Below are 26,316 nucleotides of genomic sequence, written 5' to 3' on the forward strand. Positions count from 1 at the left end.
ATATTTCTTCAAATTAGTGTTTTTATTTTCTATGGGTGGGTACCCAGAAGTGAAATTGCTGGATTGTATGGTAGTTCTATTTTTAAGTTTTTGAGGAACCTCCATACCATTTTCCAAAGTGGCTGCACCAATTTACATTTCCACCAACAGTGCACAAAGGTTCCCTTTTCTCTATATCCTCACCAACACTTGTTATGTCTTGGCTTTTTGGTAATAGCCATTCTGACAGGTGTGAGGTAATATCTCATTGCAGTTTTGATTTGCATTTCCCTGATGATTAACGATGTCGAGCATCTTTTCATGTGCCTATTGGCCATCTGTGTGTCTTCTTTGGAAAAATGTCTATTCAGGTCTTCTGCCCATTTTTAAATTGAATTATTTCTTTTTTGGATATTGAAATGTGTGGGTTCTTTATATATTTTGGATATTAACCCCTTATCAAATATATCATTTGCAAATATTTTTTCCCATTCAGTAGGTTGCCTTTTGATTCTGTTGATAGTTTCCTTCACTGTGCAAAAGCTTTTTAGTTTGATGTAGTCCCATTTGTTTATTTTTGCTTTTGTTGCTCTTGCCTGAGGAGACAGATCCAAAAATATATTGCTAAGACTGATGTCAAACAGCACATTGCCTATGTTTTCTTCTAGAAGTTTTATGGTTTCAGGTCTTAAACTTAAGTCTTTAAATTCATTTTGAGTTTATTTTTTATATGGTGCAAGAAAGTGGTCCAGTATTCCCAACACCATTTATTGAAGAGACTGTCTTTTCCCCACTGTATATTCTTGTCTCCTTTGTCATGAATTAACTGACCATATAAGCATGGGCTTTTTGGGGGGCTCTCTTTTCTGTTCCACTGATCTATATGTCTGTTTTTGTGCCAGTACCACACAGTTTTCATTACTATAGCTTTGTAGTATAGTTTGAAATCAGGGTACGTAATACTTCCAGCTTTGTTCTTCCCTCAGATTGTTTTGGCTATTCAGGGTCTTTCATGGTTCCATATAAATTTTAGCGTTATTTGTTCCATTTCTGTGAAAAATGCCATTGGTATTTTGATAAGGATTGCACTGAATCTCTAGATTGCTTTGGGCAGTATGGACATTTTAACAATATTAATTCTTCCAATCCATGAGCACAGAAAATCTTTCCATTTGTTTGTGCCATCTAATGACTTTATCTAATACTTTATGATTTTATGTACTTTCTGAGCTCTATACAATGAACATACACTACTGTAACAAGCAATACAAAAGAAAGAAAACCAAGCTTCTCAAAAATTCCATTTGATCTATAGAAATTTTTGGTTCTCATTCTTCTCCTAAGTATGTCTCTAATAGAATCTGGGGAAACCATGCTTGGACCTTAGCAGCCTAGGTAAAAGAGGTAAGATGTGGTGGGATGGAAGTTGGGGAACTCTAATTCTGCTACTGCTGGTCCTGAGGTGCAGCTGGATGTTCTAACAGAATATGGGACAGAGAGGGTTCTGTCCTCAGACAACAAGGCTGGCTGCTGCCGTACCCCTAGGGTCCAGTGCACTGGTGGAAACCCAAATGGATGGTGATTACAGGTAACCAGTAAATTCAGGAGAGGACCATGGACAGTACTTAATGGTATTGGAAGTGATTCTTTAATGGAGACTTGAAAGAATTTGTTCCAACCAAGCTCAGAACAGAGATCCAGGGAGATAGTGTGAGACAGGAGAACTTAGGTTAAAACCCATAAACATTATGAAGAACCTAGGGGCAGGACAGGAATAAAGATGCAGACATAGAGAATGGACTTGAGGACACGGGGAGGGGGAAGGGTAAGCTGGGATAAAGTGAGGGAGTGGCATGGACTTATATATACTACCAAATGTAAAATAGATAGCTAGTGGGAAGCAGCCGCATAGCACAGGGAGATCAGCTCAGTGCTTTGTGACCACCTAGAGGGGTGGGATAGGGAAGGTGGGAGGGAGACGCAAGAGGGAGGAGATATGGGGATATATGTATATGTATAGCTGATTCACTTTGTTATAAAGCAGAAACTAACACACCATTGTAAAGCAATTATACTCCAATAAAGATGTTAAAAAAAAACAAACAAACCCATAAACAGGGACTATATTGCAGGATATAAGAAGGTTGTGATATGGAGGTTCTGTGGATATTCAGGGCTCATTTCTTTTCATTCATTCATTCATTCGTTCATTCATTCATTCGTATATCCATTCATTCCTTCATTCATCCAATAAACATTTATTGGGGCTTCCATCCTAGGTACTGGAGACATAAAGCAAATAACACATTGTCAGCAAATTATCAGACTCATGCCAGGTCCTTTCACCTTGGTGATGCTAAGGTCATGAACACATCTAGGATTTTTATGGTCTTGACCAATCTATGGACAAAGTACACAGTGACCCCAGTTTAGGCGGGACTGGAAAAGGGTTTACATCCATAAACCCTCCCTAGGATCATTCATACCTTGTGCCACTGCTTCCTGTTCACAGAATCAGAGAAATGCCAGAGCTACCAAGAGCCACAGAAGACTCTCCCAACCTGACTCTTACTTGCATATCACTAGGGATCTGCCCCGGATTGTGCACAGGAAGCAGGATTTAATGAAAAATAATAAGGTACACGGAGCTTTAAAGGTGACAAACCACCTTTAAGTCCATTATATCATGTAGTCCTAACATGACAGCAGTGAGATAGTCAGGGATTACCACTCCCATCTTATGATGAGAAAACAGGCTTGGAAAGGCTAAGTCTTCTGCCCACCACAAAAATCAATGAACTGGATCTCCAATTCAGGTCCTCTCCATACCTCCAAGTCTATGGCTTTCTCACTACAGCTTGCCCAGAGAGTCCAGATGCCCCATCATTCCAAGGGACACAGAAAGCCCATGACACACTTAGACTGCAGGGCATGTGTGCAGAATGTGTAGGCATGAGTCAGGGGGCAGGATGAGACTGGGTGTATTCATTTTCTACGGCCGCTGTAACAAATTACCACAAACTTAGTGCCTTAAAAACAACAGAAATATATTCTCTCACAGTGTTGGAGGCCAGAAGTCCAAAATCAGTCTGACTGGACAGAAATCAATGTGTCACAGGGCTGCACTCTTGTCTGGAGGCTCTAGGGCAGAATCTATTCCTTGCCTCTTCCAGCTTCTGGCATTCCTTGGCTTGTGGCTGTATCACTCGCTCCAATCTTAAAGGCCAGTGTCGTTCAAATGGTCTTCTCCTCTGTCTGCATCAAATCTCCCCCACTTCCCACTTAGAAAGATACACGAGACTGCATTTAGGGCGCACCTGGATAACCCAGAATATCACCTCATCTCAAAATTTTAACTTAATCACACCTGCAGAGCCCTTTCTTACAAATGTGGTAACCTCCACCGGTTCCAGGGATTTGGGCCTAATATCCAAGGGACATGATTCTGCCTACTACCCTGTGCTAGGGTCTTGCACCTCGTGACCTCTTCAGTCTGTAAGTAACTGCTCAGTTAAAGCTGAGTCTACATGGGGAAAGAGAAATATGGTATGACAACAAAAGGATTTTGGGAAAACTACATGAAGGAGGGTAGGCCTAAGATTGCCTTCCTTAAGTAGCAGCTTATTTATTGATTCTGTTTTAAATCTGCCACTTCTTCACATGGTCCTACACAGCTGGCTCAAGTCCCCAGACTCTTAGTATCCTCTCTATCCAACCAAAGCCAGGGAAGTGGGCTGGCCCTGATGTCCTGGAGTGTCAGAGCAGGAAAGATCACCTGGGCTAATCCTCGCTCCCCTCCTTTACTGATGGAGAGCCTGAGGTCTAGCCTCTTCCTTCAGAAACCAGTACTTCCAATACTTCAGTCTATACTTTTAAGGAGACAGCACAGTATCCCTCCAAAGAGGCTTCAGGTCTGGGACACAAGGATCAAGGCAGGAGTAGCCAGGATTGACTGAATGTGTGAAAACCACCCTTTTTATGCCCTCTTTGAGCCCCGCTATGGTTCTTCCTGCTTCTCTCTCTGGATCAGTGGGTCATCTCCTTTTTACCCTCCGTATCTTCTTCTCCCCATATGATTAGGTCTCTGCCTCCACACTCACCCCTCTTTTCCTGTCCCTTAGCCCTAGGTCCTCACAGCCCTGGCAGGATTTCCTCCTATTCCCCTCTCCCTCCCTCTTCCCCTCCCCACTCGCCACTGTTATCCTTCTCTTCTCAGCCTACCACCCACCCTACTCTGGTGTCCTCGGCAGTAGGCTCTTTGTCAGTTTCAAGGCAAACATGATGAAACAGAGAAGCATAGTGGCTTCTGGAGGCAAAGAATTCTTTTTTTTTTTTGTCAAGTTTAAGGCCTCTAAAACTGAGAGAGATAATGAGGAAGGAAGTGGGGATATGAGGGAGGGGGGTTCACCTTAGCTTCTCTGTTTGTGGGTTTCACTTGCATGAATTTTCCTGTCACCAGAATGATGAGTAGATATCTGGGCATCTACTTATATAAGTGCTAGGCTGAAGCTTATGTGCATGAGCAAAAGAGACCCCCAAAGTTAGGACATCCATTGTTTGGGTGGTCAGACTGAGGGCTCTAATTCTACCAAAGCTCCATATCATTCATTAGTCATGTGACCTTTGGACTTAAGTTTCCCCATCTTTGAAAATCACGGGGATAATACTATCTACTTCACAGCGTTTTTGTGAAGCATAAATGAGATAATGCCTGTGAAATCCTCTAGCACAGAAATTGGTGTTAACAGTCAATAAATATTCGTTGACCTGATAGCTGGGTCACTTCCCCTGTGAAGACTTTCCTGACCCTCCTAATCCCAGGAGAACTGACCCCTCTTTCCTCAGTGTACCCCTTACACCCTATTTATGTCCCTGTGTTAGAACCTATAATACTTTTTTACCCTCTTGGCCCTCATCTGCCCCACTCCTCACCTCTCTCCAGCTCTAAGCATCTCCAGGACAGTGACAATCTTACTCATTTTTATAATCCCATTGCCTAGTATAGTGACTGGTTCATGGGAGATGCCCTGTAAATATTGGCTGAATTGATTTGAAATGGTGAGGGTTTCTGAGCACAAGCCTCCCAGGTCAGGATTGTTTTGAATTTATCGTGCCAGTTGCTGCCTCCTTGTATTTATTAAGATTGATGGCAAAACCCGTTGACAGGCATCTGGCTCTAGGAGCCCCAGGAGATTCTGTCGGCTCTGGCCCACCCCAGGCAGATGGGCCTTATTAAGAGAGATCAAACTGTTTACTATGCTGGCAGTGCCCAGACTTGCTTCCCACCAAAGCTGGGGCAGTTCGCCATTCAATGCCATCATATCGTTGAAATGGTGAAGGCTCAACTGAGAGCCATGCTCCTCTCCAACACTTCCAAGGAGGCTGCTTCATGGGCTCATTTTCCCTGGGAACAGTCTCCTCTACTTACAACCGGAGTCTTTCAAAGGCTTTGGGGTTGGTCCTGTCTGGATGTGATGGGTGGGAGTGCAGCCCAGGGAGTCACCTCTGGACAGGCAGAGTCCTGGGGCCTGGAAATGCCAGAGGCTGTTCTCCAAGAATGTCTGCGGGACATTGCAGGATGGAGTACCACCAATGCTGTAACTTGGGAAAGAGTAAGTTGTGTGTCCAATGTGAGGGTCATGTGGAAACCCAACAGAAGAATGAGCCACTAAGACATAGTTGGGAGTTGCTGAAACAGGTCACAGAAGGAATTGGGAAACTGGCTGAATGGTTATTAATAACTAAAAATAATTACCATGTATTAGGAAACTACTGATGTGCCAGGTACAGTTATATACTTTACCGTCTTAATCATCATGACAACCTGTGTAATAGGCTTGCACACAAAGAAACTGAGGCTCAAAGGACTAAGTGACTTGCTTAAGTTTCCACAACAACAACAAGCAAGTGACAAAAACGGGGGCAAACCCAGGCAGTGGGCCACAGTTTTCTGGTCTACCAAGATCCATTGCCAATATAGGAATGGAGGGTATGTACTATGATGTCTCTTTTATATGGTGTTCAGCATGGGCTGTAGAGGCCTGGGCCTGGCTGATTCGGGGGTCCACACTGGTAGAGACCCATGACCCATTCCATAGCTTGTAAAGAAATCATGCTCTTGTCCCCCTTATGACCTATTTCTGGCTCTTGTATCAATGCTCGTGTCATTGCATTATACCGGATGGAGTTTCCTTCTCATGGATTATTCAACAACATTATTCATCGTATCTGTTGTGGCCTTAAGAAGGACTTCTTAAGGTTGAGACATGTGGCCTTTCCCAAGTCAATCACCACAAGAAAAGGCAGGAAACCGAGAAGGTGGGAGAAAGGATTCTCTGTTCCTCTAGGGCTCTTTCCTTTACTCGCATACGAGGCGTCAACGAGCATGGATTTCTAAGGCATGACTTTCAGATGCTGGATGGTGCCCAGCATATAAAGACTGAATGAAACCCAAAGCCATAATCTAAAGACCAAGGAGTATCTTGAGAACCAGATTATCTAGTTGAAAATTACTCTCTGTGTTTTTTCCTGCTACTATCTCTGAACACTGCATGAAGAATTGTTTAAATATCCCAGCCTACCCTCTGCTCTACAGAGGAGCTTTTAAGAGAAAGATTGTAGTTACGGCATTAAAGAGGAGTAGCACCCTCTGAGGTCCTCATGAAAGGTGAATCTTTGGAAATGAGAGTTGGGTCGTGTTGTTTTTTCTGCCTCTCTCCATGTGGAGAATTTCCCTCTCAACTCAGCCTTGCAGCGAATGTCACTTAGGATCATTTTGACTGCAAGGAACAGAATGTGTTGAATCAAACAATAGGGAGATGCATTATCAGACATAACAGGAGGCTTGGGGTAGAGTAGGCCCCAGGCATGCTGCAATCCACATTTCAATGATGGCATCAAATACGCAGGTTCTTTCTGCGTTCCACTCAGCTGCCCTCAGTGTCAGCTCCTACCCAAAACTGGTTTCCCTTGTGGTTTTAAGATGGCTGCTAATGGCAATCAGGACTACGTCTTGTGCATATCAAGAAGTATGATGCTACCTCAAGCATGGACTATAATTTCTTACACTTCCCACTCCTGGACCAGTAACAGACGTCAGTGGAATGCCACGTTGTTAATGGGTGGATGTCTGAATAGAATCAGGATTCAGTTGGGAAGTTCAGTTAGCAACCAACAGAATCTGCTGCAGAGAGTCTGGATATTATTTTATTTTACCATGGAAAGTGGCAATTTCCTTAAAACTGGCCTTTGCTTCTGTGGTTTGCTAGAATTTAGGGGCCCCTCCTTATATCGAGACTGAGAGCCAGGTGGGGTTGCAGGGACACTGCTGCCAGGTACACACAGTGCCAAAGCCTCATGCCACAGGTGACTTTTTGTTTATGGCTAATCTCTGAGTCACCGTCCAGAGTTTCAAGGGGCTATAGCTACCAAGGGCTGACCCTATCCTCATGCAGACAACTGGGATACAAAGGAAACCCTTAAAATTGTGGGTCTGGAGAATTTCTAGGTACCAACATGTACCACTGTCTTATGCAAACCTGTCCAGACAAAGGCTTCATAGCCTGTGGTCCTAGGAAACTGTATGCATGGTCTGGCAGTGCTGAGTTGGGCCCTTTGCTTTCTGGAGGCCGTCGAAGATTTCAGTTGACCTTTTCCCTGCACTGCAGTTAATGTGGCCTTAAAAAAACTAGAGATTCCACATCTGGAACCCCAGTCCTCATTCCCCTCACTAAATGTTCATTTTCTAAGTGTCTCCCAAGAATCAGGCACCAAGGAGGAATGATTATTTACATGCTCTTCTACCTTCTTCTATTACTCACCCATGCAAGGAAGTAAGGGATCATATCAAAGGCAGACACTTTAGTGAATCTCTGATTTGGGAGGTACTGCTGGGAGCATGGGGGTGATGGATTGAGGAGTGCTTGGAATATGAGCTGTACATGCTTTTGTGGGGAAGGGGTTCTGTGCATAATAAATGATAGGAGTCATTATGGGTCAAGGCTACCCTAAAACAGCCTTGAAAATAGCTACTCGCCAAGGGAGGCCCATATGTCATACTAGTTAACATAGATCATGCAGAGTAGAGGTTTCGTCTATCAGGTATCCCATATGTCACTCCTGACAGGTAAGAAGCCTGCTGAAACTCAACAGAAGGCAAGCCTGGTGTTGACTGGGGGACCGTGGAGAGCTGCTGTCAAGGCCACTCTTTGTGACTCTTCATCTGGCATGCTCTCACTGCAGAGAGGCAAACAACATATTGATTTTCTTCACGAGTGGTGTCTCAGTGACTAAGTCAGTGGCAAAGCTGCCAGCACCATGTAAGCAGCCCGGATCAGGATGGCGGAGGTGGGCATGTGGCACGTTAAGCACATACTCCATTCTGTGTATACTGGTTTTTAAAAACAAATAGCACGAACTTCTGCAGACACTGTGTGAGTGTAAGTGTGTGTGTGGGGCGGGGGGGTATGTATCTATCAGAGGAAATGTGTTACAGTTTGTGGACCTGAGAGTGTTTCTATCAAAACCATTTCTATCGAAGCTTCAAAAATTTTGCGAGGTCTCAGAGTCCTGTGACCTGGGAATGGTGGACACTGGCGGTATCTGGCGGGATTCTGGCCTGGGGGACTGCCAGAGCCAAGTAGCATCCTGGGCTGGGCAGGCCAGGAGGGAGCTATGGACTTTTGCTTCTCCTCGTGGCAGTGGGCTACCCTGAGACAATCTGGATAGGTGTTTGGTGTTCTAGGAAGGAACTTACCCTCTGCCAACGCTGGGCCTGGAGCCTTCCCCGTGTGCACTGGCTCCTCATACTTTGAGAAGTTCAGCTTAAGCCTAAATGTCAGAGGGTAAACCATCATTCCCTCTAAGGCCACCACCACACCCTTCCACCTTCATCCCTGCCTCCTCCTCTGGAATCACCTCCCCTCCATCTTTAACTGCCATCACTACCATTCCTGCCACCCTGTCACCTCTACTCCTCCCCCACCACCTTCATCTCCAACCACCATCACCACCACTTCCACCATCATTGGCCACCGCCACCTCCTCTGCCACCATCAGCACCACTTGTACCTCTTCTACCACCACCAACACCATCACCACCACCTTCATTGTTACCAACAAGCCACCACCTCCATCATCATCCCTACCTCCTCCGTCAGGACCACCAGCACTGCCACTGCTATTACCGAAACCAAACCGTCTCCTGACCACAACCACCACACAATCTGGGCGCTTACCCTGTAAGCCTGCGCATTGTTGGGGTCACACCCCACTTGCTACTATTTCTTACCATTCTTCCCTTTGTAAAAATTCTTACATTCTATAAATCTCCAAGCACAGACCAGAAAACTGTCTAGTTTAGCTACTAGAAAGTTAATGAATCAGGGATTTGGATTAAATGACCGACGAATTCTTTGCCAGCTCCAAGATTCTTTGGTAGGTGTGTGTGTCTGTCTGATTATGTGTGCATACTCATCTATATCCATATGCACGGAGGCGGCCAATTCAGTCTGGTAATCGTCTGTCTTTCCAGGAGAATTTCTGATACAGCCTAGATTTAGAGTGTGTAGAAGGAGACAAGGCACAATGACCACTGTGCACGTGTAAGCCCCGCCAAGCTCACGCCATTCAGCACTACCTTAAAAACCAGTGATGTGTCCCACGGCAAAGCTTGGGGGCTGCATGGCATAAAGGAAGAGTCATCACGGAGAATTAGAAAAGACTGGTGTTAAAGAGCGTTTAGGCCTCCTACTCACTGAATGACCCTAGGTGAATCACTTTTCTCCCTCTTAGCTTCAACTTCCTCTCCCTGTAATGGGAACAATTTTACCCACTTCCTGGAATTACTGAGGGGACTAAAAGAAAAAACAACGTGTGACAGTACCTGATGCCAGCCTGGAACACAAGGGGTATTGGCTGCTGCCTTTGCTCCCCCACTGCTCCGACTCCCTGAAGCCCTCCGTTGCTCGGGGAGCACCATCCTTGGTCCAGTTCTCTGAGACAGTGGGCTTCCTGTTCTCAGTTCTATCTCAAATGGCTCTGAAGAAAGAACACAGTGATCCTGTAAAATGTCACTGAATCAGAAGTTCTGCAGCTTTGCCAACAATCTGGGGGAGAGGACTTTCTACAGGGAGAAAGTGAGAGGACACAGTCCTGGGCTTGAGCTCCTGCTGGGGATGGACGCTGGGCCTTCCATCTTTTCTGCCTCTTTAATGTGGGAACACACCACACACACACACACACACACACACACACACACACACACACACACGCACAGAGGCCCATCCCACTGTTGGGGCAGAGGATAAGGGCAAGCAGGGAATGGGATCTGAGTCCCCAGAAGCCCAGAACTGGCGCCCATGGGGTTTGGTTGATTCACTGCCCACGTCCAAATGACTCTGCCCAGGCGGTGCCTTCCACTGCAGGCCTCACCCCCGAGCATACAGATGGGCCAGCTGACAGCCTCCCTGCCAGGCCCCCTCAGCAGGTTTTTTTGCTCCACTTCTCTCCCTTCTGACTATGTCTCTTGCCAGCCTTTAGCCCAGGTCTCTCTCTCCTTCCCCTTGGCCTCAGCAATGGGGGCTGGCAGGCCAAGAGGCCACAGAAGCGCAGGCTGGGGCTGGGGAGCCATTGAGAGATGACGGCTTGGTGCCAATGACCTCACCTCTGTCCCAGCTGCTAGCACTGTCCTCGAAAGCCCAGGGTCAGCTCCCAGAAGCAGAGCCAGTGAGCCAGTTGGGTCTGCCTCTTCAGCAGTCATGGTGCTTCCTGGAAAGTGCCTTTTTATTTCCTTTTTAGCTCATAAGACTCTTCATGGGAATAAATTCCGACCAAACCTTGGGGTTCACGTGTTGACGTCTACTGGAGGTGGAGGCTTCACTAATACCCCGAGCCCTGGATTTGACCCCTGTTCTACCGCATAAGGCTAGATGACTTTGGACCAGTGACTTATCCTCCTTCTTTATGCCTTTCTATCTTAATCTGTAAAAATAGGAATAATGACATCTGTTAAGAGAGCTGTTGTGAATTTAAATGAGATTATTTAAATGAGAGTTATTTTCTGGCACTTGAAGATTTCCCAGCGTTCTACAAATGTTAGCTAATGCTGCTCCTACTACAACCGCCTCCATCACTATAATTACTGTCACTATCAGCAAAGCTTGTTAGAAGAGTTAACACCAGTCTCAAAGTTGAAATCAGCTTTAGTTACCATTTAATTCGCACCTACCATGTGAATACTCTGTTGGGTACCTTTGCTGACATTAACTAGTCTAACCCTCACAATTAGCCTATGCAGTAGGTCATACAATTTTCTACCCGTTTAATGAGAAACTTCAGCAATAATGGTGGAGTCGGGGGGTAATTTCTTAAGGTCCCAAGGACAATGAGGGTAGGGAAGGGAACTTTGCATATTCTTGACCCAGGCATTTTTCGAGTTATTTATGCCTTGCTTCAGTCCAAAGAAGAGTTGAGGTCATGTGTCAGGCAGCAGAGTGCCCTAGAAAGTACAAAAACAACAAAACTGATGAGCTCTGGGTTGGAACCCCAGCTCTGTCACATACTAGTCAAATGACACGGGAATGTTATATAAAACCTCTGTGAGCTTCAGTTTCTACCACCCATTGAATTAGCTATGCAAATTGAAAGATATTCATTATCATCCCCATTTTTCTGATGAGTAAATCAAGAGTCAGAGAGGTTGAAACTTTACAAAGTTTGCAAAACTATTAGGTAAGTAAATAACAGAGCCAGATATTGGCCCCAATTTGAAATCTGATCTGATCTCAAATTCCAAATTATTCTGAGTTATCTAAATGGTGCCCTTCCCAAGTGCAAAGCTGGGATTCAAACATAGTACCGTGCTTCCTATCACTGTCGTTTTTCTAGCAGCATTGGACTTAAGGGGAAAACATACCAGACATTCTGACTCCCCCATTTGCACCTGCCGCTCCCGAATGACTAAATATCTCAAGCCCTTCTTTCAAGAATAATTAAAAACTATACTGCCTTCAAAGTGAAGATGGAGAAGACGGACTAGTGGAAAGTGAGGCAGCCCGGATTATAGCTTGAGTTACTGGTTTCTTTTTCCTTCATCCGCCATTCCGTGTACCATTGCAGTCTGGCATCTGCCCCAACACACCTTGGGAAAATGCTCTCCTAAGGTTATCAGTGATCTCCTGGTGGTCAACCCCATAGGCCTTTAAAATTTTTCCATCATTTAGTACCAAATATATACAAACAACCTGCTACACAAAGGCACTGAGGGAGATGATTCAACGTTTAAAAGGTGTCAGGCCTCAAACCCAGTACAGTCTGTGGTGGGGAATGACAAGAAGAAAAATAAGCAGAATGCAAGGCAAAGCATGAGACGCAGATGCACAGACAGCTCTGGGTGATATCCTCACCTGTCCTCCCTCCCACCTCCTGCTCCTCACCCTGCCCATCTTCTCTGTGTAATCTTTCCACTCCCACGAATGAAGCTACCCGCCCCCCCCTCCACCCCCAACCACCACTCCCCATTCAGCATCTCCCTAATTACACCCTGATCACTCAGTTGCCACTGTGATGGCCTTCAAAACCAACACGTTCAAAGCCGCACTCACCATTCCTGCTGCCAGCAGGCTTTTCCTGCAGAAATGCATCATTGTTCACCATTAACACCTTTCTCTCCCTCGTCCCCCAAATCTAATCAGTCTCCAAAATCCTTTCAAATCTTCCTCCTGGATAGCCCTTGAACACATCTGCTTTTCTCATCTCTACAAGTCACTTGGTATATTTCAGACCACCCTGTCTCTTGCCTGGAGTGTTCAGTCAGCCTCCCAGCTGATCGCCTTCAGCTCTTTAGCCCGTCTCTCATCAGCTGTCCACACTTTATCAGAATGATCTTTGTAAAGGCAAACATTGATCTTGTACTTTCCATGTTAAAAATCCCGATAGTCTTCACCATAGAAGTCAAAACTCTTATGCCTGGCCCACAAGGCTCTTCCAGGCCCGACCCCACCTTCTTTCTCATCCCTTCCCATCTCCCACTCCACACCCTATTATGGTCCATAATTAAAGTGATTGAATAGTTTTTCATCCAAATCCGAATACTCATGAGAGTGAAATGAGGCCCTAGTCATAATTAACCTGAGACCAACTGGGATTCCCCAGGGCAAATTGAGACGTTTGGTCATCCAACCCACAATGGCCATCTCAGACCCCAAATCTAAGTAAATTTTTCTCTCTTCCCCCGAGCTAACCTAACCGGCAACTTCTCTGTGTCTCTTGGCTCATGTTTTCAGACACAGAGAATTCAGTTGTCCCAGCTCTTCTTTTTAATGCAAACCTAAGTTACAGCCCCCTGGCCAGCCTCCAGACTGGTTGGCTGCCCTTAAGTCAGGTGACCAGGATGGGCCATTCAGGGGTGTCCGTGTGGCCTGCCTCAGGGCATAGTACATGGCCAGGCTCACACATTCTTAGTCACTCACTGCAGCAAGGCCTGTGGGTAGGGACTCCCTTAGAAGTGCATAGGGAGGAGGGGAGTGAGGGGGGGAGGGGGAAGGGAGAAAAGGGACCAAGATCTGGTAGCATCTTATCCCTGGTTCCAGCTGTTCATGAAGGCCATCCATTTCCCTGCTCTTTCTTCAGTTTGGTGATTTAGAGGTTTGGGTTGGTTTTCTATTTCGTAATAGAGTCTTGACTACATGGGACCACCATGGATAGGTCAGACCCCTCTTCCCCAGGACCCCCCATCAAATGTTGGAAGACAGCTCTTGGGTCCCCTGCCCCTGGGTCATTCCTGCTCGGCAGCGCAGTCCACTGCACTCTGTGCGTCCCTAGACTTCACAAGAGCCTCCTCAGAGGCCACCTAGAGCTTTGCCTTGCTTTGATTGTTGGGCTTATCTGTAAGGTTTCCTTTGAACAAAGGATTCTATAGTTTAAAAATATTTAAAGACAATTGCCCTGAGTTTTAGAACCAGAGCCCATGTTGGGTTCACTGTTGTATCTTCAGTGTTTACAATAGGCTATGCATACAGTGGCATCAGTAAATGTTAGACAAATGAATGCATTATGGGGATCAAGTTCCTTTACCACCTGCTCTCCTCTGAAGGCACTGGCCTCTGAGTTCCCTGGACTTACCTTCTACACTTTAAAAACCCCTCCCCTTCCTTGGGAACATTTTCCTGGAGGTGACAGGCCTAGAATGGACACCACCAAGTTCCCACCCACCCTGTTCCTCCTCCATACCCCAGCCACCCTGCCCCACCTCTCCCAGTACTGCCAACCCATCAGCTGGGTAACTTGGAGGATGTCCTTTCTCCCCAGCTGAATTTTCTTCTTTCTCCCTTTCAAATCCTGGTGTGCTGTTATTCACTACTGGAAACAGCAGAAATCACTTTAGAGAGGAAGCCATCTGGTTCATTAGTCTGATTAAACTCAAGCAATGGGATCTGAACACAGTTCACGTGATGAATCGTGTGCCTTCTCTTTGGCCACAGTGAATTTCGCAGTGATTATTAATCTTGGGGCTCAGTCACCCCTCACATCTGCACAGTCATGTGGGTCAGAAAGAGAGGACAGAGCTATAGCCAGAGGACGTCAGGATTTTCTGAGTAGAAGGGGTTCAGTCTCCCCTCTCTCCCTCATTGCAGGCCTGGCAAACTCCACAAAGTATGCCAGGCTCCCCAAGTCTGTCTGAAAGACCTGGTCTTCAGTGACAGTGAGACTTGACTTTAAAATCAGATTTTGCTGCCTATTAGCTGTGTGATTCTAGGCTCAGATTCTTCACCTGAAAGGAGGTATAAAATGTATTTTTAGAGGAGTTGCAAGGACCAGCAGCTACTTAAAGCTCCAAATGTAGTGCTTCAGAACGTCTGGAGTGTAGGCAGGAGTGGGCAGAGATGAGAAATGAGTCAGAACAAGGTAAGCAGGGACCAAGTCACAAAAGGTCTTATTGGATGGGGAAAGGAATTTATGATTTTACGTTGAAAGTATTGGGGAAATTGCAAAAAGAGAAAATCACAGGACAGTGATATGATCAGATCTGCATTTTGGGACGCATGAGGAATCAGCTCTCTTGCAGCAGATGTGGAAATCAGCAAGGAAGCAAAACAAATCGTCGCTGCTGAGGGGCTGAAGATGGAAGGGGGCACTGGAGAGGGAAAGTCCAACTGATCCTGAGGCTTCTGGCTTGGTTGGCTTTGCAGAGAGTGGGAGCCAATCTCTACGGAAAGGAGCACAAGTGGAGAAGCAAATTTATGGGACACAAGGAGACAAGTTGATTCTGGGACATGCTGAGTTGGAGTCAATAGTTCAAATGTTCCATTTAATGCCATAAAATCCAGTATGTTGGGGATATAGAGTTAGACCCGGTCTAAAGGGGTCACCTCCCCAGGCCCTATTTCTAGGAAGATGAACAGCCAAATGAGCCAAGACCAATCTGTTTATCCCTCCAGTCTGAAAATTTTCCTGGGAGGTCCCTTTGGAGGCTCTAGCAGCCATGGCTGGGTCTAGAAATACTTCTAAGTTTTCTACCAAGAAAACTCACTTGCTGTGTAGAACAGCAAAACCTACCATTTCTTACTTTGCCCTCAACCTCCAGGTATGCTCCTGTGAATATACCTTTTCTCTGCTGGTTCCAGGGGTGGGAGGGGGAGGGTAGCAGCTTCAATAGGAGGGAAGAACAACTGGTTTGTGCTCCTGCGGAAAGAGGTCAAAGATGACCCCAGAGGATTGCTGCTCTTAGGGGGAAAAGTCACAAGGGTGGGGAGAATGGCAGGGATAAGCATAAGGAATAATGATAATCAGGGACAATAAAAATGAACAAAAGATGACAAACAACCTACATCCAAAGGAATCCCCAAAGCTGTCTACAATAGGAGAGAAAAAGAAAATGGACCTAGTAGGTGCCTTCAGAAGGTGGGTCCTGTGATGGAAAGAGCACAGGTTTTAGAGCTCCATAGTCTCAGGTTCAAACCCCAGGTGTAAGCATGGCTGTGTGACATTGGCTAAGTCATGGAAGCTCTCTGACACTCAGTTTCTTCACCTGTGAAATGTACTGTAGGATAGTAATACTTTCCTTGCGGGGTCGTGGTGAGAGTTGGCCCAGCACGGTGAGCAGTGCAGGGGAGGTGAGGGATTTGTTTCTGTAGTTGTTACCGCTGTGATCATCTCCATTGCCCTCCTTCCAGCTGTCCTTGGGCTGGTTCTCTCTGCTTCACAACCCCAGGAAGAACCCTGCATCCCCGTGGGGACCCAGACCTGAGGGACCCTCTCTGGCCACAGCCTGGGAGGACACTGAATGCAGGACATCTTCACCCAAGGAGCTCCAGTGGCCCCTTTTGGTTTGTGGAAAAATGAGGTTTGGCCTCAGCTTCCCTGGAGTTTGAAGACATCTGGTGATTATGAGGAGAGGCAATGAGATGGAATGAGGCTGGGCCTCGGTGTCTGACAGAACCGCACCTGCCTCCTGCCCGCTGCCACCCCGGCTCTGTGACCTTGGGTGCCTCACCTAACTCTCCTGAGCATCAGGGTCCTTGCCTCCCCCTTGAAGGGCTGCTGTGAGGATGAAATGACACAACCCACAAGAGAGTGCTGGCACATGACACGTATTTTCCTTCTCCCTCTTCCTTTCTTCTCGATATCTTTGAGATTCTTGACAAGACCAGAAATTAAATACAAAACTGCATAGGGCTCAATGATAGAAATCAATCTCTTAAATGACTATTAAATGTAATTTTCAGCAGAAGAGAGCAGAAAAACCAGCATCCAGAACGCAACAAAATAAGCTGACTCTGACTTCGTGGATGGATGGAAAACTGGCCAAGTTCCTATTCTTCCCCTTTTCTTTCTTTCTTTTTTTTTTTTTTGATGCTGCAGAGATGAAGTAACACCAATACCCAGGCTGAGGGAGAAAATCTCCAAATATATTTATGTTTTGAGTTTCATACAAGAAGCAGACAGTCACCTAGAACAAAGCAGCCCAATGATGCTTATGCAGCAACTCGGGTTTTGGAGCTCAAATTGGGAACTTTTCTCCATCTCCATTCACCACCCAAAAGCAAAAGGACAAAGAGCATATTTCTGCTGTTTATTTCTATACTAAACAATCAGGAAAAGATCATGGAGTTGAGGTCCAAATTTCTATCAATTTTAATGACCAAGCATGAGGCAGTAAAGAAATCCAAAGCTCGCAGTATGTGCTTCAAGCTTTGCCTCAAGACCCCGGGAGGAAGACACAAGCTTACCCTGCAGTGACAGTGACATTTCTGGGGGAAACATCTGAGAAGAACTGTGTGGGCAGCAGTCTCTACCTTCTTAGCCCCATCACCCTTAGGAGACCCACCGTCAGAAACCAGCTCCCCAGTTCTCAACACAGTGGCACACCCCATCACTCCTAGAGACTTGGTGGGGCTTCTGTTGAGGGACCCAATGGAGGGCAGTGGTCACTGTGAGGGTCTGAGTGGAGTGTTTACCCAGGAGGCTGGAGAGGTGAGGGTAGGAAGGTAGACAGACCATTCACATGGTAGAACCAGAAGCTAAGCTGAGGCTCTTTCCTCCTCCCTGTGTTAGTTTCTACCATGCATCAAGTATGGGGTGGTATGGTAGGTACCTGCTACTAAATATTTGACAAACAGCTCTGGTGAGAGTGGGGCAAGGGTGCCTGATTTACAGCAGCATTTGCTGTAAATCACAGTGGTATAAATACTCTCACTGTGGCTGATTTCAAACTACCAACATGATGTCACTGAGCACAGAATTGGGAAGAGATGCACACCATTGTCTCCAGCACCCCACTGGGTAGGGCCCTGGGACCACCCCTGGCAGCAGGTGTCAATGGGTCCCATGTGTCACAGGAGGACAGACAGAAGACCCTGGCTGGCTTTGAAGACACAGATAAGGCATCATCACCTACCTCTGAGAAGTCTCATTCCAGCCCCCTCCAGCCACCTACCCCAGCTGGATGCCCTGTGCCTCTCTCTCCCAGATCAATTGTGAGGCCATGGTGTCATCATTTGTCCACACGCCAGTCCTCCCATTAAACACAGACCCATTCTTCATTTCCATACCCCCAGCACCTAGCAGAGTGCCTGGAAAAAGTAGGCTCGTAAAGAGCGTTTGGTCACTAAATGTGTATTGGATGGACACCAGAATGAATGATGAGTGAATGCTCTGGGGCAAAGAGGAGGAGGAATGCGGAAGCTGCCATCAAGCACCTGCAGAGATGTCCTATAAAAAACGGATGCATTTTATTCTTACGGATACCAAGGCAAGATCAGGACCAACAAGAGGAAGTGGCAAGAAAACGGGTTTAGAGTCTCTTTGAAAAAATAAATAGAGCTCCTAGCCTCTACAAAGCCATGGAATGCAGGGTCCTCCCTGTCTTTCACCTCTCAATTAGCATCTCCTGCCCGTCACTCACTTGAAAAATGGCCCTGGTCTATTCCCCCTGCCTCCAGCCCTGCCCCCATACCCCAGCACAGGGAGAGGAGTTTTTGCTGTTGTCACAAATACTGAGGGAACATCTGCTGGTGTGCATGCCTAGGCCAGCAGAGGTGGGGATCACGCAAAGCAATGGAATATCTATAAATAAAGAAAAAGAACTCCCGGTGGGTGCTTGGGATCTCTCTCATCCTTCCTCCACCAACTGCTTGATTCTCTTCCCTTTAGACCTTAATCCCACAGCACCCTTCTCACCACCAATTCCTTCCCTGGGTGGTCGGTAATTTTTGTTCCGCCTACTAGACTCAGCCTCTCAAGGACAGAGAGCAAGACTCCTGTCTGAATCCCCAGTGCCTACCATAGCATCTGGTACACTGGAGGTGCCCAAGAGCATCTGTTAAATGAACAAATTCACAAATGAGAAAAAAAGTCCACTTTCTACACCTGTAGCTCATATATCCCAAACTGGCAAAACTCCCAGAACACCTAGAAACAATTTGCAGATCAAGAAAGCCACGAAGCTAGCTAGAGTTCTGTGAGAAGGAGATTTGGGAAAACTCAGAGCCCCCCAAAGCACATCCTTCTAGGGCTAACTGTAAAAATCTTTTTCTCAGAGATAAATAACTACAAAAACTGTAAAATACAGACAGTTCCCTACTTAGGAACATGTTGTGTTCTGAAAGTCTATTTATGAAATTGTTGTTTGAAATTCTGAATACACTTTTTCATGGACCCACGTTAAGAAAAGTAACTGACAATGTAGCTCTAACTGGAGATATTTGCAAAGGAAAATAAGAAGAAGCAATAAAGCTATACTGTGAAGGGAACTTTTTCTTTTAAACATCATAAAATAGACATATGGAATGTGCCAAACTGTACCATAGCCTTTGGACCAGGGGCAACACTGGGAAGCAATAAAATGAAAATTTAAATGGTTTCTCTTTATTTATTATGGATGCTGATAACTTGAGAAAAAGCCAGTTTCATCTGGAACAGCTGCAGTTGAAAGGGATCCCTGACAGGAGCTTAGCACCGGCTGTGGTGCTCAGATTTCAGGGTCCAGGTGAGTCACCTTCGGGACTTGTTTAAAGAGGCAAATTTCCAGCCTCTGCCCCCAGGGAGGCAGATTCAATGGGTCTGAGATAGAACCCAGGAATATGCATTTTAACAAGCACGCAGGAGAGTCTGACCCAGGTGATTTGAAGACCACACCCGGAGGACTGCCAGCTGGAGAGGAAGGCACATCACCTCAGCTGAGCTTAAGTCTGTCTCCTGAGACTGTGTCTCTTTGGTATAGCGCCCTGCCCCTTTTTCTCCGCCCATTTCCTTTCAGTGGTGGAAGAAGGCAGCCAGTGACTGACTGACTACCTGTCACTTCACGAGATATGTATGGGTTTAGGGTTAAGAGCATATGTCAGAGAGATGAAAGAAACTATCAATCATTCAATAAAAATTGAGGGCTGAGATTCAGCTGGTATGCTGGTGATTAAAATAACAAAAACATTATACCTGTTGGAAAACAGCTTCCACCCTGAGTATCACATCCCCCCCCAGTACTTCCCTGCCAATAGCAGGCCTCAATTAAACTCTCTATAGAATGGGATTAATAACATCTCCTTTGTAGAATTAATGTGTGTGTCTGTGTGTGTAGGTGTGTGTGTGTGTAAAGTGCTAGATACATAAGTAGTTAACAAATGGTTATTTATTTCTATTATCATATTGCACAAAACTACTTGGAGAAGACAACGTCAAAAAATACAGCCAGGCAGCAATAAACCAGTTTTATATCATACAGTTCAATTTGTTCACAAGTGCTGTAGAATGAAACTTCAAGCGCGCTCAGTGTGGGAGACACGCACTCAGAGGAAGTAGGGAGTGTACTCACTGAGGGTTCTGGTTTCTCTTACCAGCTCCAATGCTTAATGCCTGGGTGATCTTGAGCGATCAAGTCTCCAGGGTAAAGTGAGGCTGAAGGTGCTCTCCTCACACGGCTCTCAGGAGGGTGAACATAGGAACCCGCCACAGTGCCTGGCGCACGGTGTGTGCTCAGCGACTGGTAGCTCTTTAGAAGATTTGAAAGTGGGGATCAACCTTCCCTCAGTGGTAGAACCTCAGGGACAACAAGGAGGTCTTCTTTAGATTCAATCCAATATTATTGATCCCCTACGATGCACAATACTCTCTGAGCGATAGGAAGATGATTAAGATGTAGTCTGAGGAACAATTGCTGTCCCAGGGATGGGGCAGGGCAGTGGGTGTGAAGCACATGCAAGGAACCATAATAGGAGGCAGCCTGCTGTAAGTACTAGGGTAAGTGTTAAATAAATCTCAGTGGGAGGAGAGGAGAGGGGATAATTAACTTCAGCAGAGTGTGTTTAAGAGGTAGCACTATAGAAAGAGTAAGAGAGAGGAAAAAGGCAGCTCTCCCTGCCGTGGGAGGAGCCTGAGTAGGACACAGAGAGGGGTGGGTCCAAGGTGTGTTGGGATGATGAAGTCAGTCAACGTGTGGACCGAGTCCTTGAAGGGCTTACAGGAAGTGTAAGTGGATGAGTAAGCCAGGCCCACTTCACGGAGGACCTCACATGCCATTTTAGGGAATATCAAGGTTATTCTAGAGCAGTAACAACAATAATTCCATTCACTGAGAACTTACTATGTGACTGACACTGTGCTAACTCTTTTTTGCAGCTACTTTAATATTTTTAATAGATCTTTATTGGAGTGTAATTGCTTCACAATACTGTGTTAGTTTCTGTTGCACAACAAAGCGAATCAGCCATATGCATACATATGTCCCCATATCCCCTCCCTCTCGAGCCTCCCTCCCATCCTCCCTATCCCACCCGTCTAGATCATTGCAAAGCACCGAGCCGATCTCCCTGTGCTATGCTGTGTTAATTTTTTAATAGATAATTTCTTCTAAACCCCGTAAAAACTTATGCATAATAAGTATTATCATGTCCATTTTATAGATGAGGAATCTGAGGCCTTGAAGGCTTTTAAGCAGAGGGAGGGCTCTGGGGTGTCTGCCTTCAGAAAGTAATTCTGGCAGCAGGTCGGGAGAATGGATGAGAGAAGGGCCAGCACTTAGGGGCCCCCTTAATTTCTAACATTTTGTGACATTTTGTCCCTCTAAACTGGTTAACGAGAGATAAAGAAGTGACCGGTATTTTTTAAAATGGACTGATTCTCTCAAAAGTTTTGTGAGTTGGACAGGCTTTGAAGCACATGGTCATTTATGGAACTGGAAGCTTTTCCTCCCTGTGGCTCTTCCCAGGGGTCCCCAGAAAAGCTTCCCCTTTAGGGACAGCAGTGAAGAATTCCACAGCAGTGTCTGCTGACCAGACATAGCAGAAAACAGATCCAGAGTGATGTGAGTGAACCAAAATTAGCCTCTTTACAAGCTCATTAAAGCATGAAGTTAAGCATCCATTGCCCAAAATACAACAGGAAGGCAACAGGCTTTTCTCTCTCTCTGTCCCTACTTCCTCACACTTCCCTTCCCTTCCTCCCACCGGGCCTCTCTCAACAGGCAACAATCAAAGCAGGATCTTGGATGGGTGGGTGTCTCCTTCCTTTTCAAATAAACCCAATCAAAGTTCCTGAGAAATCCACTGTAACATTGCATAATTCTAGGCAGGGGGCAGATTTGCAGCCTGTTAGTCTAAAGTCCGCCAGCTCCTTTATTAAGTTTTCATGTTAAAATATTGCTATCCTTAGGGGCGTGGAGACAGTTACTGACCCAAATTGTTGTTTCCTAGGAAGCAGACCAGTGAGTAAGTAATATAATTGGGCTGTTTTTTTTAAAGACAGACCATCTTTAATAACTCTACATTTTTCTCATAGCAATTCTAAATATACAAAGCATTTTCACATATGCTTCTTCATTTCATCATTACCCTATCCAGTGGTACAGGTATGGCTAGTTCCATTTTACAGAAGAGGAAACTGAGGCTTAGAGACACAGACCCAGGTCTTCCAATTCCATCTAAATGGTCTGTTTATTACTCTTAACCTCATGGCTTCTCTCTTGTGCTTTCCCCCCAAGTTTGTCAGTTGTTATTGTGGTTATTTTTCAAGCTAGCCTTGTGGAGGTGGTCCACCCCAGTTATGAGGCAGTACTTAAAAGTTGTTCAGTTGACAATACTTAACACAGTAGCAGAGCCAGAAAGGGTTGTAGAGACCATTTCCAACCTCCTTATTTTACCAATAAGAAACCCGAGGCCCATAGAGGGGGTTGCCCTGCCTACATTCCCAGGGCTGGATTCACCTACCCTGTTCATGGCAAAACTGTGACCAGGAGCCGAGCCTCCTGGTTCTTCTGTCCCCATCCACAGCCTCACAATTTCTTTCAAGCACAACCTTTACAACCAAAGCAAAGAGGAAAGCTAAAGTTAGAACTTTAATATCCGTTCCCATCTTCTACCTATCTGATAAAATGGAAAGATCCTACTAATTATGAAATCATGAAATACTGGGTGGAAGGCAACTTGGAGATAATCTAGTGTAAGTTTTTGGTTTTGCAGGTGAGAAAAGTGAGGCCCAGAAAAATGAAGCAAATTGATCCCCCCAAGCAGGGTCTTGACCGAAGCCAGGTCGCCTGGTCCCCAGTCACTGACGCCACCTCTGTGACCTCAGCTACGTGCAGCATCACGTGCAGTTCCCCCAGCTTGTCAGAGACAGTCCAGCTTAAAGCTTTCCAGACACAGGTACCTGACGCAGCCCCAGCTTTGCCTTGGCAATAGAGATCAGGCATCAGCTGCTGGCTTGGATGATGTGTTCCCAGAGCAACATGGCAAGTGTGAGCTGCCAACATCGAAGTCTCAGGGAATGTAAAGTGTTGAGCCAGTTAAACATCCAAAAATGCCCTGTCTCTCAGAAACGAGGGTGACTCATCAGAGCGCTTGGCCACCAATGGGAACAGCATTAGAGTGGCCACGGAGGCTAAAGCCCACGCTCAGAAGGCTCCAGCCCTTTCCTCGCGGTTCTCCTCTCCAACCTGGACCCAACGCAGGCTCCACTGGGAAGCCTAGAACTTCCCCCTCCCTGAAACCCCCCTGGACTCTTCAAGTTCGGAGGAGGTCTCCCTTCTCACGCCCTGAGAATCTGCTCTATACAACTCGACACTTAATTTTATACTGTCTTTCATTGCTTCTGAATCGTTTTGAGTGTTTGTTTTATAGCCGCCATGGGTTGCAAATGCTCTGGGGGGAGGAAGTAAGCTTCCTCCTCTGTACCCTGCAGTGCATCTCCCAGTGTCACCCAAGAGCAGAGGTGGGCTCAGGCTCACAGCTACTCCTGCTTCAGACTCTTTCCACGTTACCTGCATTTGCACTTACAGCAAATGCTCAATAAATCCTCACTCGTTTCACTGGGGCTTCAGCCTTTTCAAAGACAGAGTTCAGCAGCCAGGGCCTCTGTCAGCGCATGCCAAGCCTCTGTGCAAACTAGAGAAAAGGCAGGACACTGTCTCTGCCACGCTGCACGGCTGGGCTGGTGGGGCCTGGGCTTCAGCCCTTCACTGCGCGCCCTGTGCAGTGAGCCACCTGCACCCCTGGGCTCTGGTTCCTCATGGAGGCAGCAACACGACATCTCTGCCTCCTGACCCTCCTCGGCTCTCCATTCTGACGGGAAGCCCTTACCTGGGGAAGCTGGTATCAGAGGCTTCCCAGCCCCTTCCCTGTCAAAACCAAATGAGAACAACAAAAAGCGCATATCTTCCATAGTTCCTCGATACTCATAGCCTGAAGTCTACACTGCTGGCGGGGCACTTAGGGACCCTCTACAACAGGGTCCCAACTTCCTTTCTTCTACTGTAAGGCCCAGAACTCACCATGAGTTGTCTTCCTTCTGTGCTTTCGCTTTCCCTCAGCCTAGGTTGTCCTGTCTTGCTGATCTGTGTGTCAGATCCCTACTCTCCTCTCACATCCCATCCCAAGCCTCACCTCACCCATGAAGTCTCAATCAACATAAATGTTCTTCTCCGTGCTTTTCCCTACCTCCAGCCCCCTGCCTTCCGCATTGCTTCAACCTCTTGCACAACCCTTTTCCCACATGTTATTTGCATGTAACCCAGTGGCCAGCTGTCTTTAAGTCTTCTGCCCACACAGGCTTCTCTGTACTCACCCTACATCAACCCAGATGCTGAACTCAACACCACCCTGAGTTCCCCAAAGGAATCCACTCAAAAATTGAGGAACAACTGCCTTTACAAATGACTTATCTCACAGGAAGGGTAGAGAGCAGGAACCTCATAGCCCCCTCTCCCCTAGCAAACTACTTACTGATCTTTGCAAGCATTCCTGTTCTCCAAATCCTTGCTTGGCAGCCCTGTTCTGGGCGTTTCTCTCTCGTTACTCTTCCTCAGTGCACTCCCAGCCAAGTGTCTGCATTCTGTCTCTGCATGTCTTCCCCATTCCTCCCACCCAACTTATTTCCTTCCTGTTCAAATAGGCAGAATAACTCCATGTTGCCCCAACCCCTACCTGCAAGCATGCATCCGCAGATCCACCATGATGCCCGGCCAAATACAAGCTCTCTCTCAGTTTCCCCTTCTTTGGAAGGAGGCAGGATTAGACAGAAGAAAATTGTTTTCTTGTGACGTGTGTATAAGCGTGTTTTCCTCCACAGAGAATGTGGTTCAGAAGGCAAGGATTTTGTCTTCTACATCCACCCAACCTAGCACAGTGAAAATATATACAGTAAGCTTGAGACCAGCCTTCTCCTCCATCAGGGACAGGGACAGTTCTAAGCCCTTTCTGTCTCTTGCTTCCTCTTTCTTCCCAAGTAAGGCACAGGACTAGAGTCAGGGGAAAGTGCCTGAAGACACAGCAGGAGCTTAACAGATAGTCAAGAAGTGAATGAGTCAGTGAGTGAAAGGAAAACAAGAAAAGATACAAGAACTTTGAGAGCACCCTTACCAGGATTATTTCAGTCTAGCTGAAGGGAACTTTAAGAACCAAGCCAGGATGATAGATAGATAGATGACAGGTGAATGGTAGGATGAAGTGTGAACATGAGGTTCTTGGTATTGGCACTGCCTTCACTACGCTCTGGAACCTTGGGGAAATCTCTGAGCCTCAATTTCTCATGTGTCCCATCATCCTGCCTGCAGATGGCCCAATATGGACACTGACCATCAGGGTCCTCGGGCTGTTTGACATTCATGTTTGAGGCTTCTTCCCCAAATGCCCAGACACCCAGGGCCCCTTGGCGCCTCTGCATCTGCCGAAAGCTTTTCTTGGCTGCAGTCCTGAGCCGGGGGCCTTCACTGCCGGCTGGCCGAAAAGAATTCTCAGTTGTGGAAACTGGTAAACTCTACATATTTTACAGATGAGAGACCAAACTCCGGATGACTCTAAATGTGGTGTGAAATGGACAGAAGTCACCCTGCTGGTGTGACATGCCTGAGATAGTGTCATCACCACCACTGTCACCCCATACAGACCTGCACGTCATGGAAAGAATGGTGCCTTGGCCAATGTTGGCCCTCATCACTTACCCCTCACTCCCAGCCCCTTTTCTGTACTTTTCTACATTTTAAAAGTAAGAAGGGGTCTACTTGCTGTGCAGGAAAACAGCCCATGGTCACCTAAAAGCAAAGGAGAAAGGGAATTAACCCTCAGTCCTGAGACCTGGCCCAGCGACCAGAGCCCAGCTCCGGTGAGCTGCGGCGGTTGCCACTATACCCGCGGAGGGAGAAAGCTTTTCAGATTGAACAGCCACCAATCCCCAGCCTCCGAAATGCGTCCCTGGGCAGGGGCAGTGATTTGAATGCTAGAGACAGTGCCTAGGGAACGGAGCGAATTTGTTGACTTTTAATTTTTTGTTTTTTCTTTGACTTGGTCGAGATAGTGAGGCAGCCTAGGCCCTGGCTGAGATGTGGGTATTTGTCAAACCGTTGTCCCTGTCCCC

General features: G+C 46.5%; 1 long non-coding RNA gene across 1 annotated transcript; it reads right to left on the bottom strand.

The window, feature by feature from the left end:
* Positions 1–253: 253 nt before the first annotated feature.
* On the bottom strand, positions 254–26,316 carry LOC309629222. Its single transcript, XR_014244929.1, has 2 exons — positions 24,236–26,316; positions 254–22,764 (listed from the first exon to the last, which is right to left on the bottom strand). It is a non-coding gene; the product is annotated as an uncharacterized lncRNA (long non-coding RNA).

This window comes from Balaenoptera borealis (assembly GCF_965194805.1).
Source record: "Balaenoptera borealis genome assembly, chromosome: 5".
Taxonomy (NCBI): domain Eukaryota; kingdom Metazoa; phylum Chordata; class Mammalia; order Artiodactyla; family Balaenopteridae; genus Balaenoptera; species Balaenoptera borealis.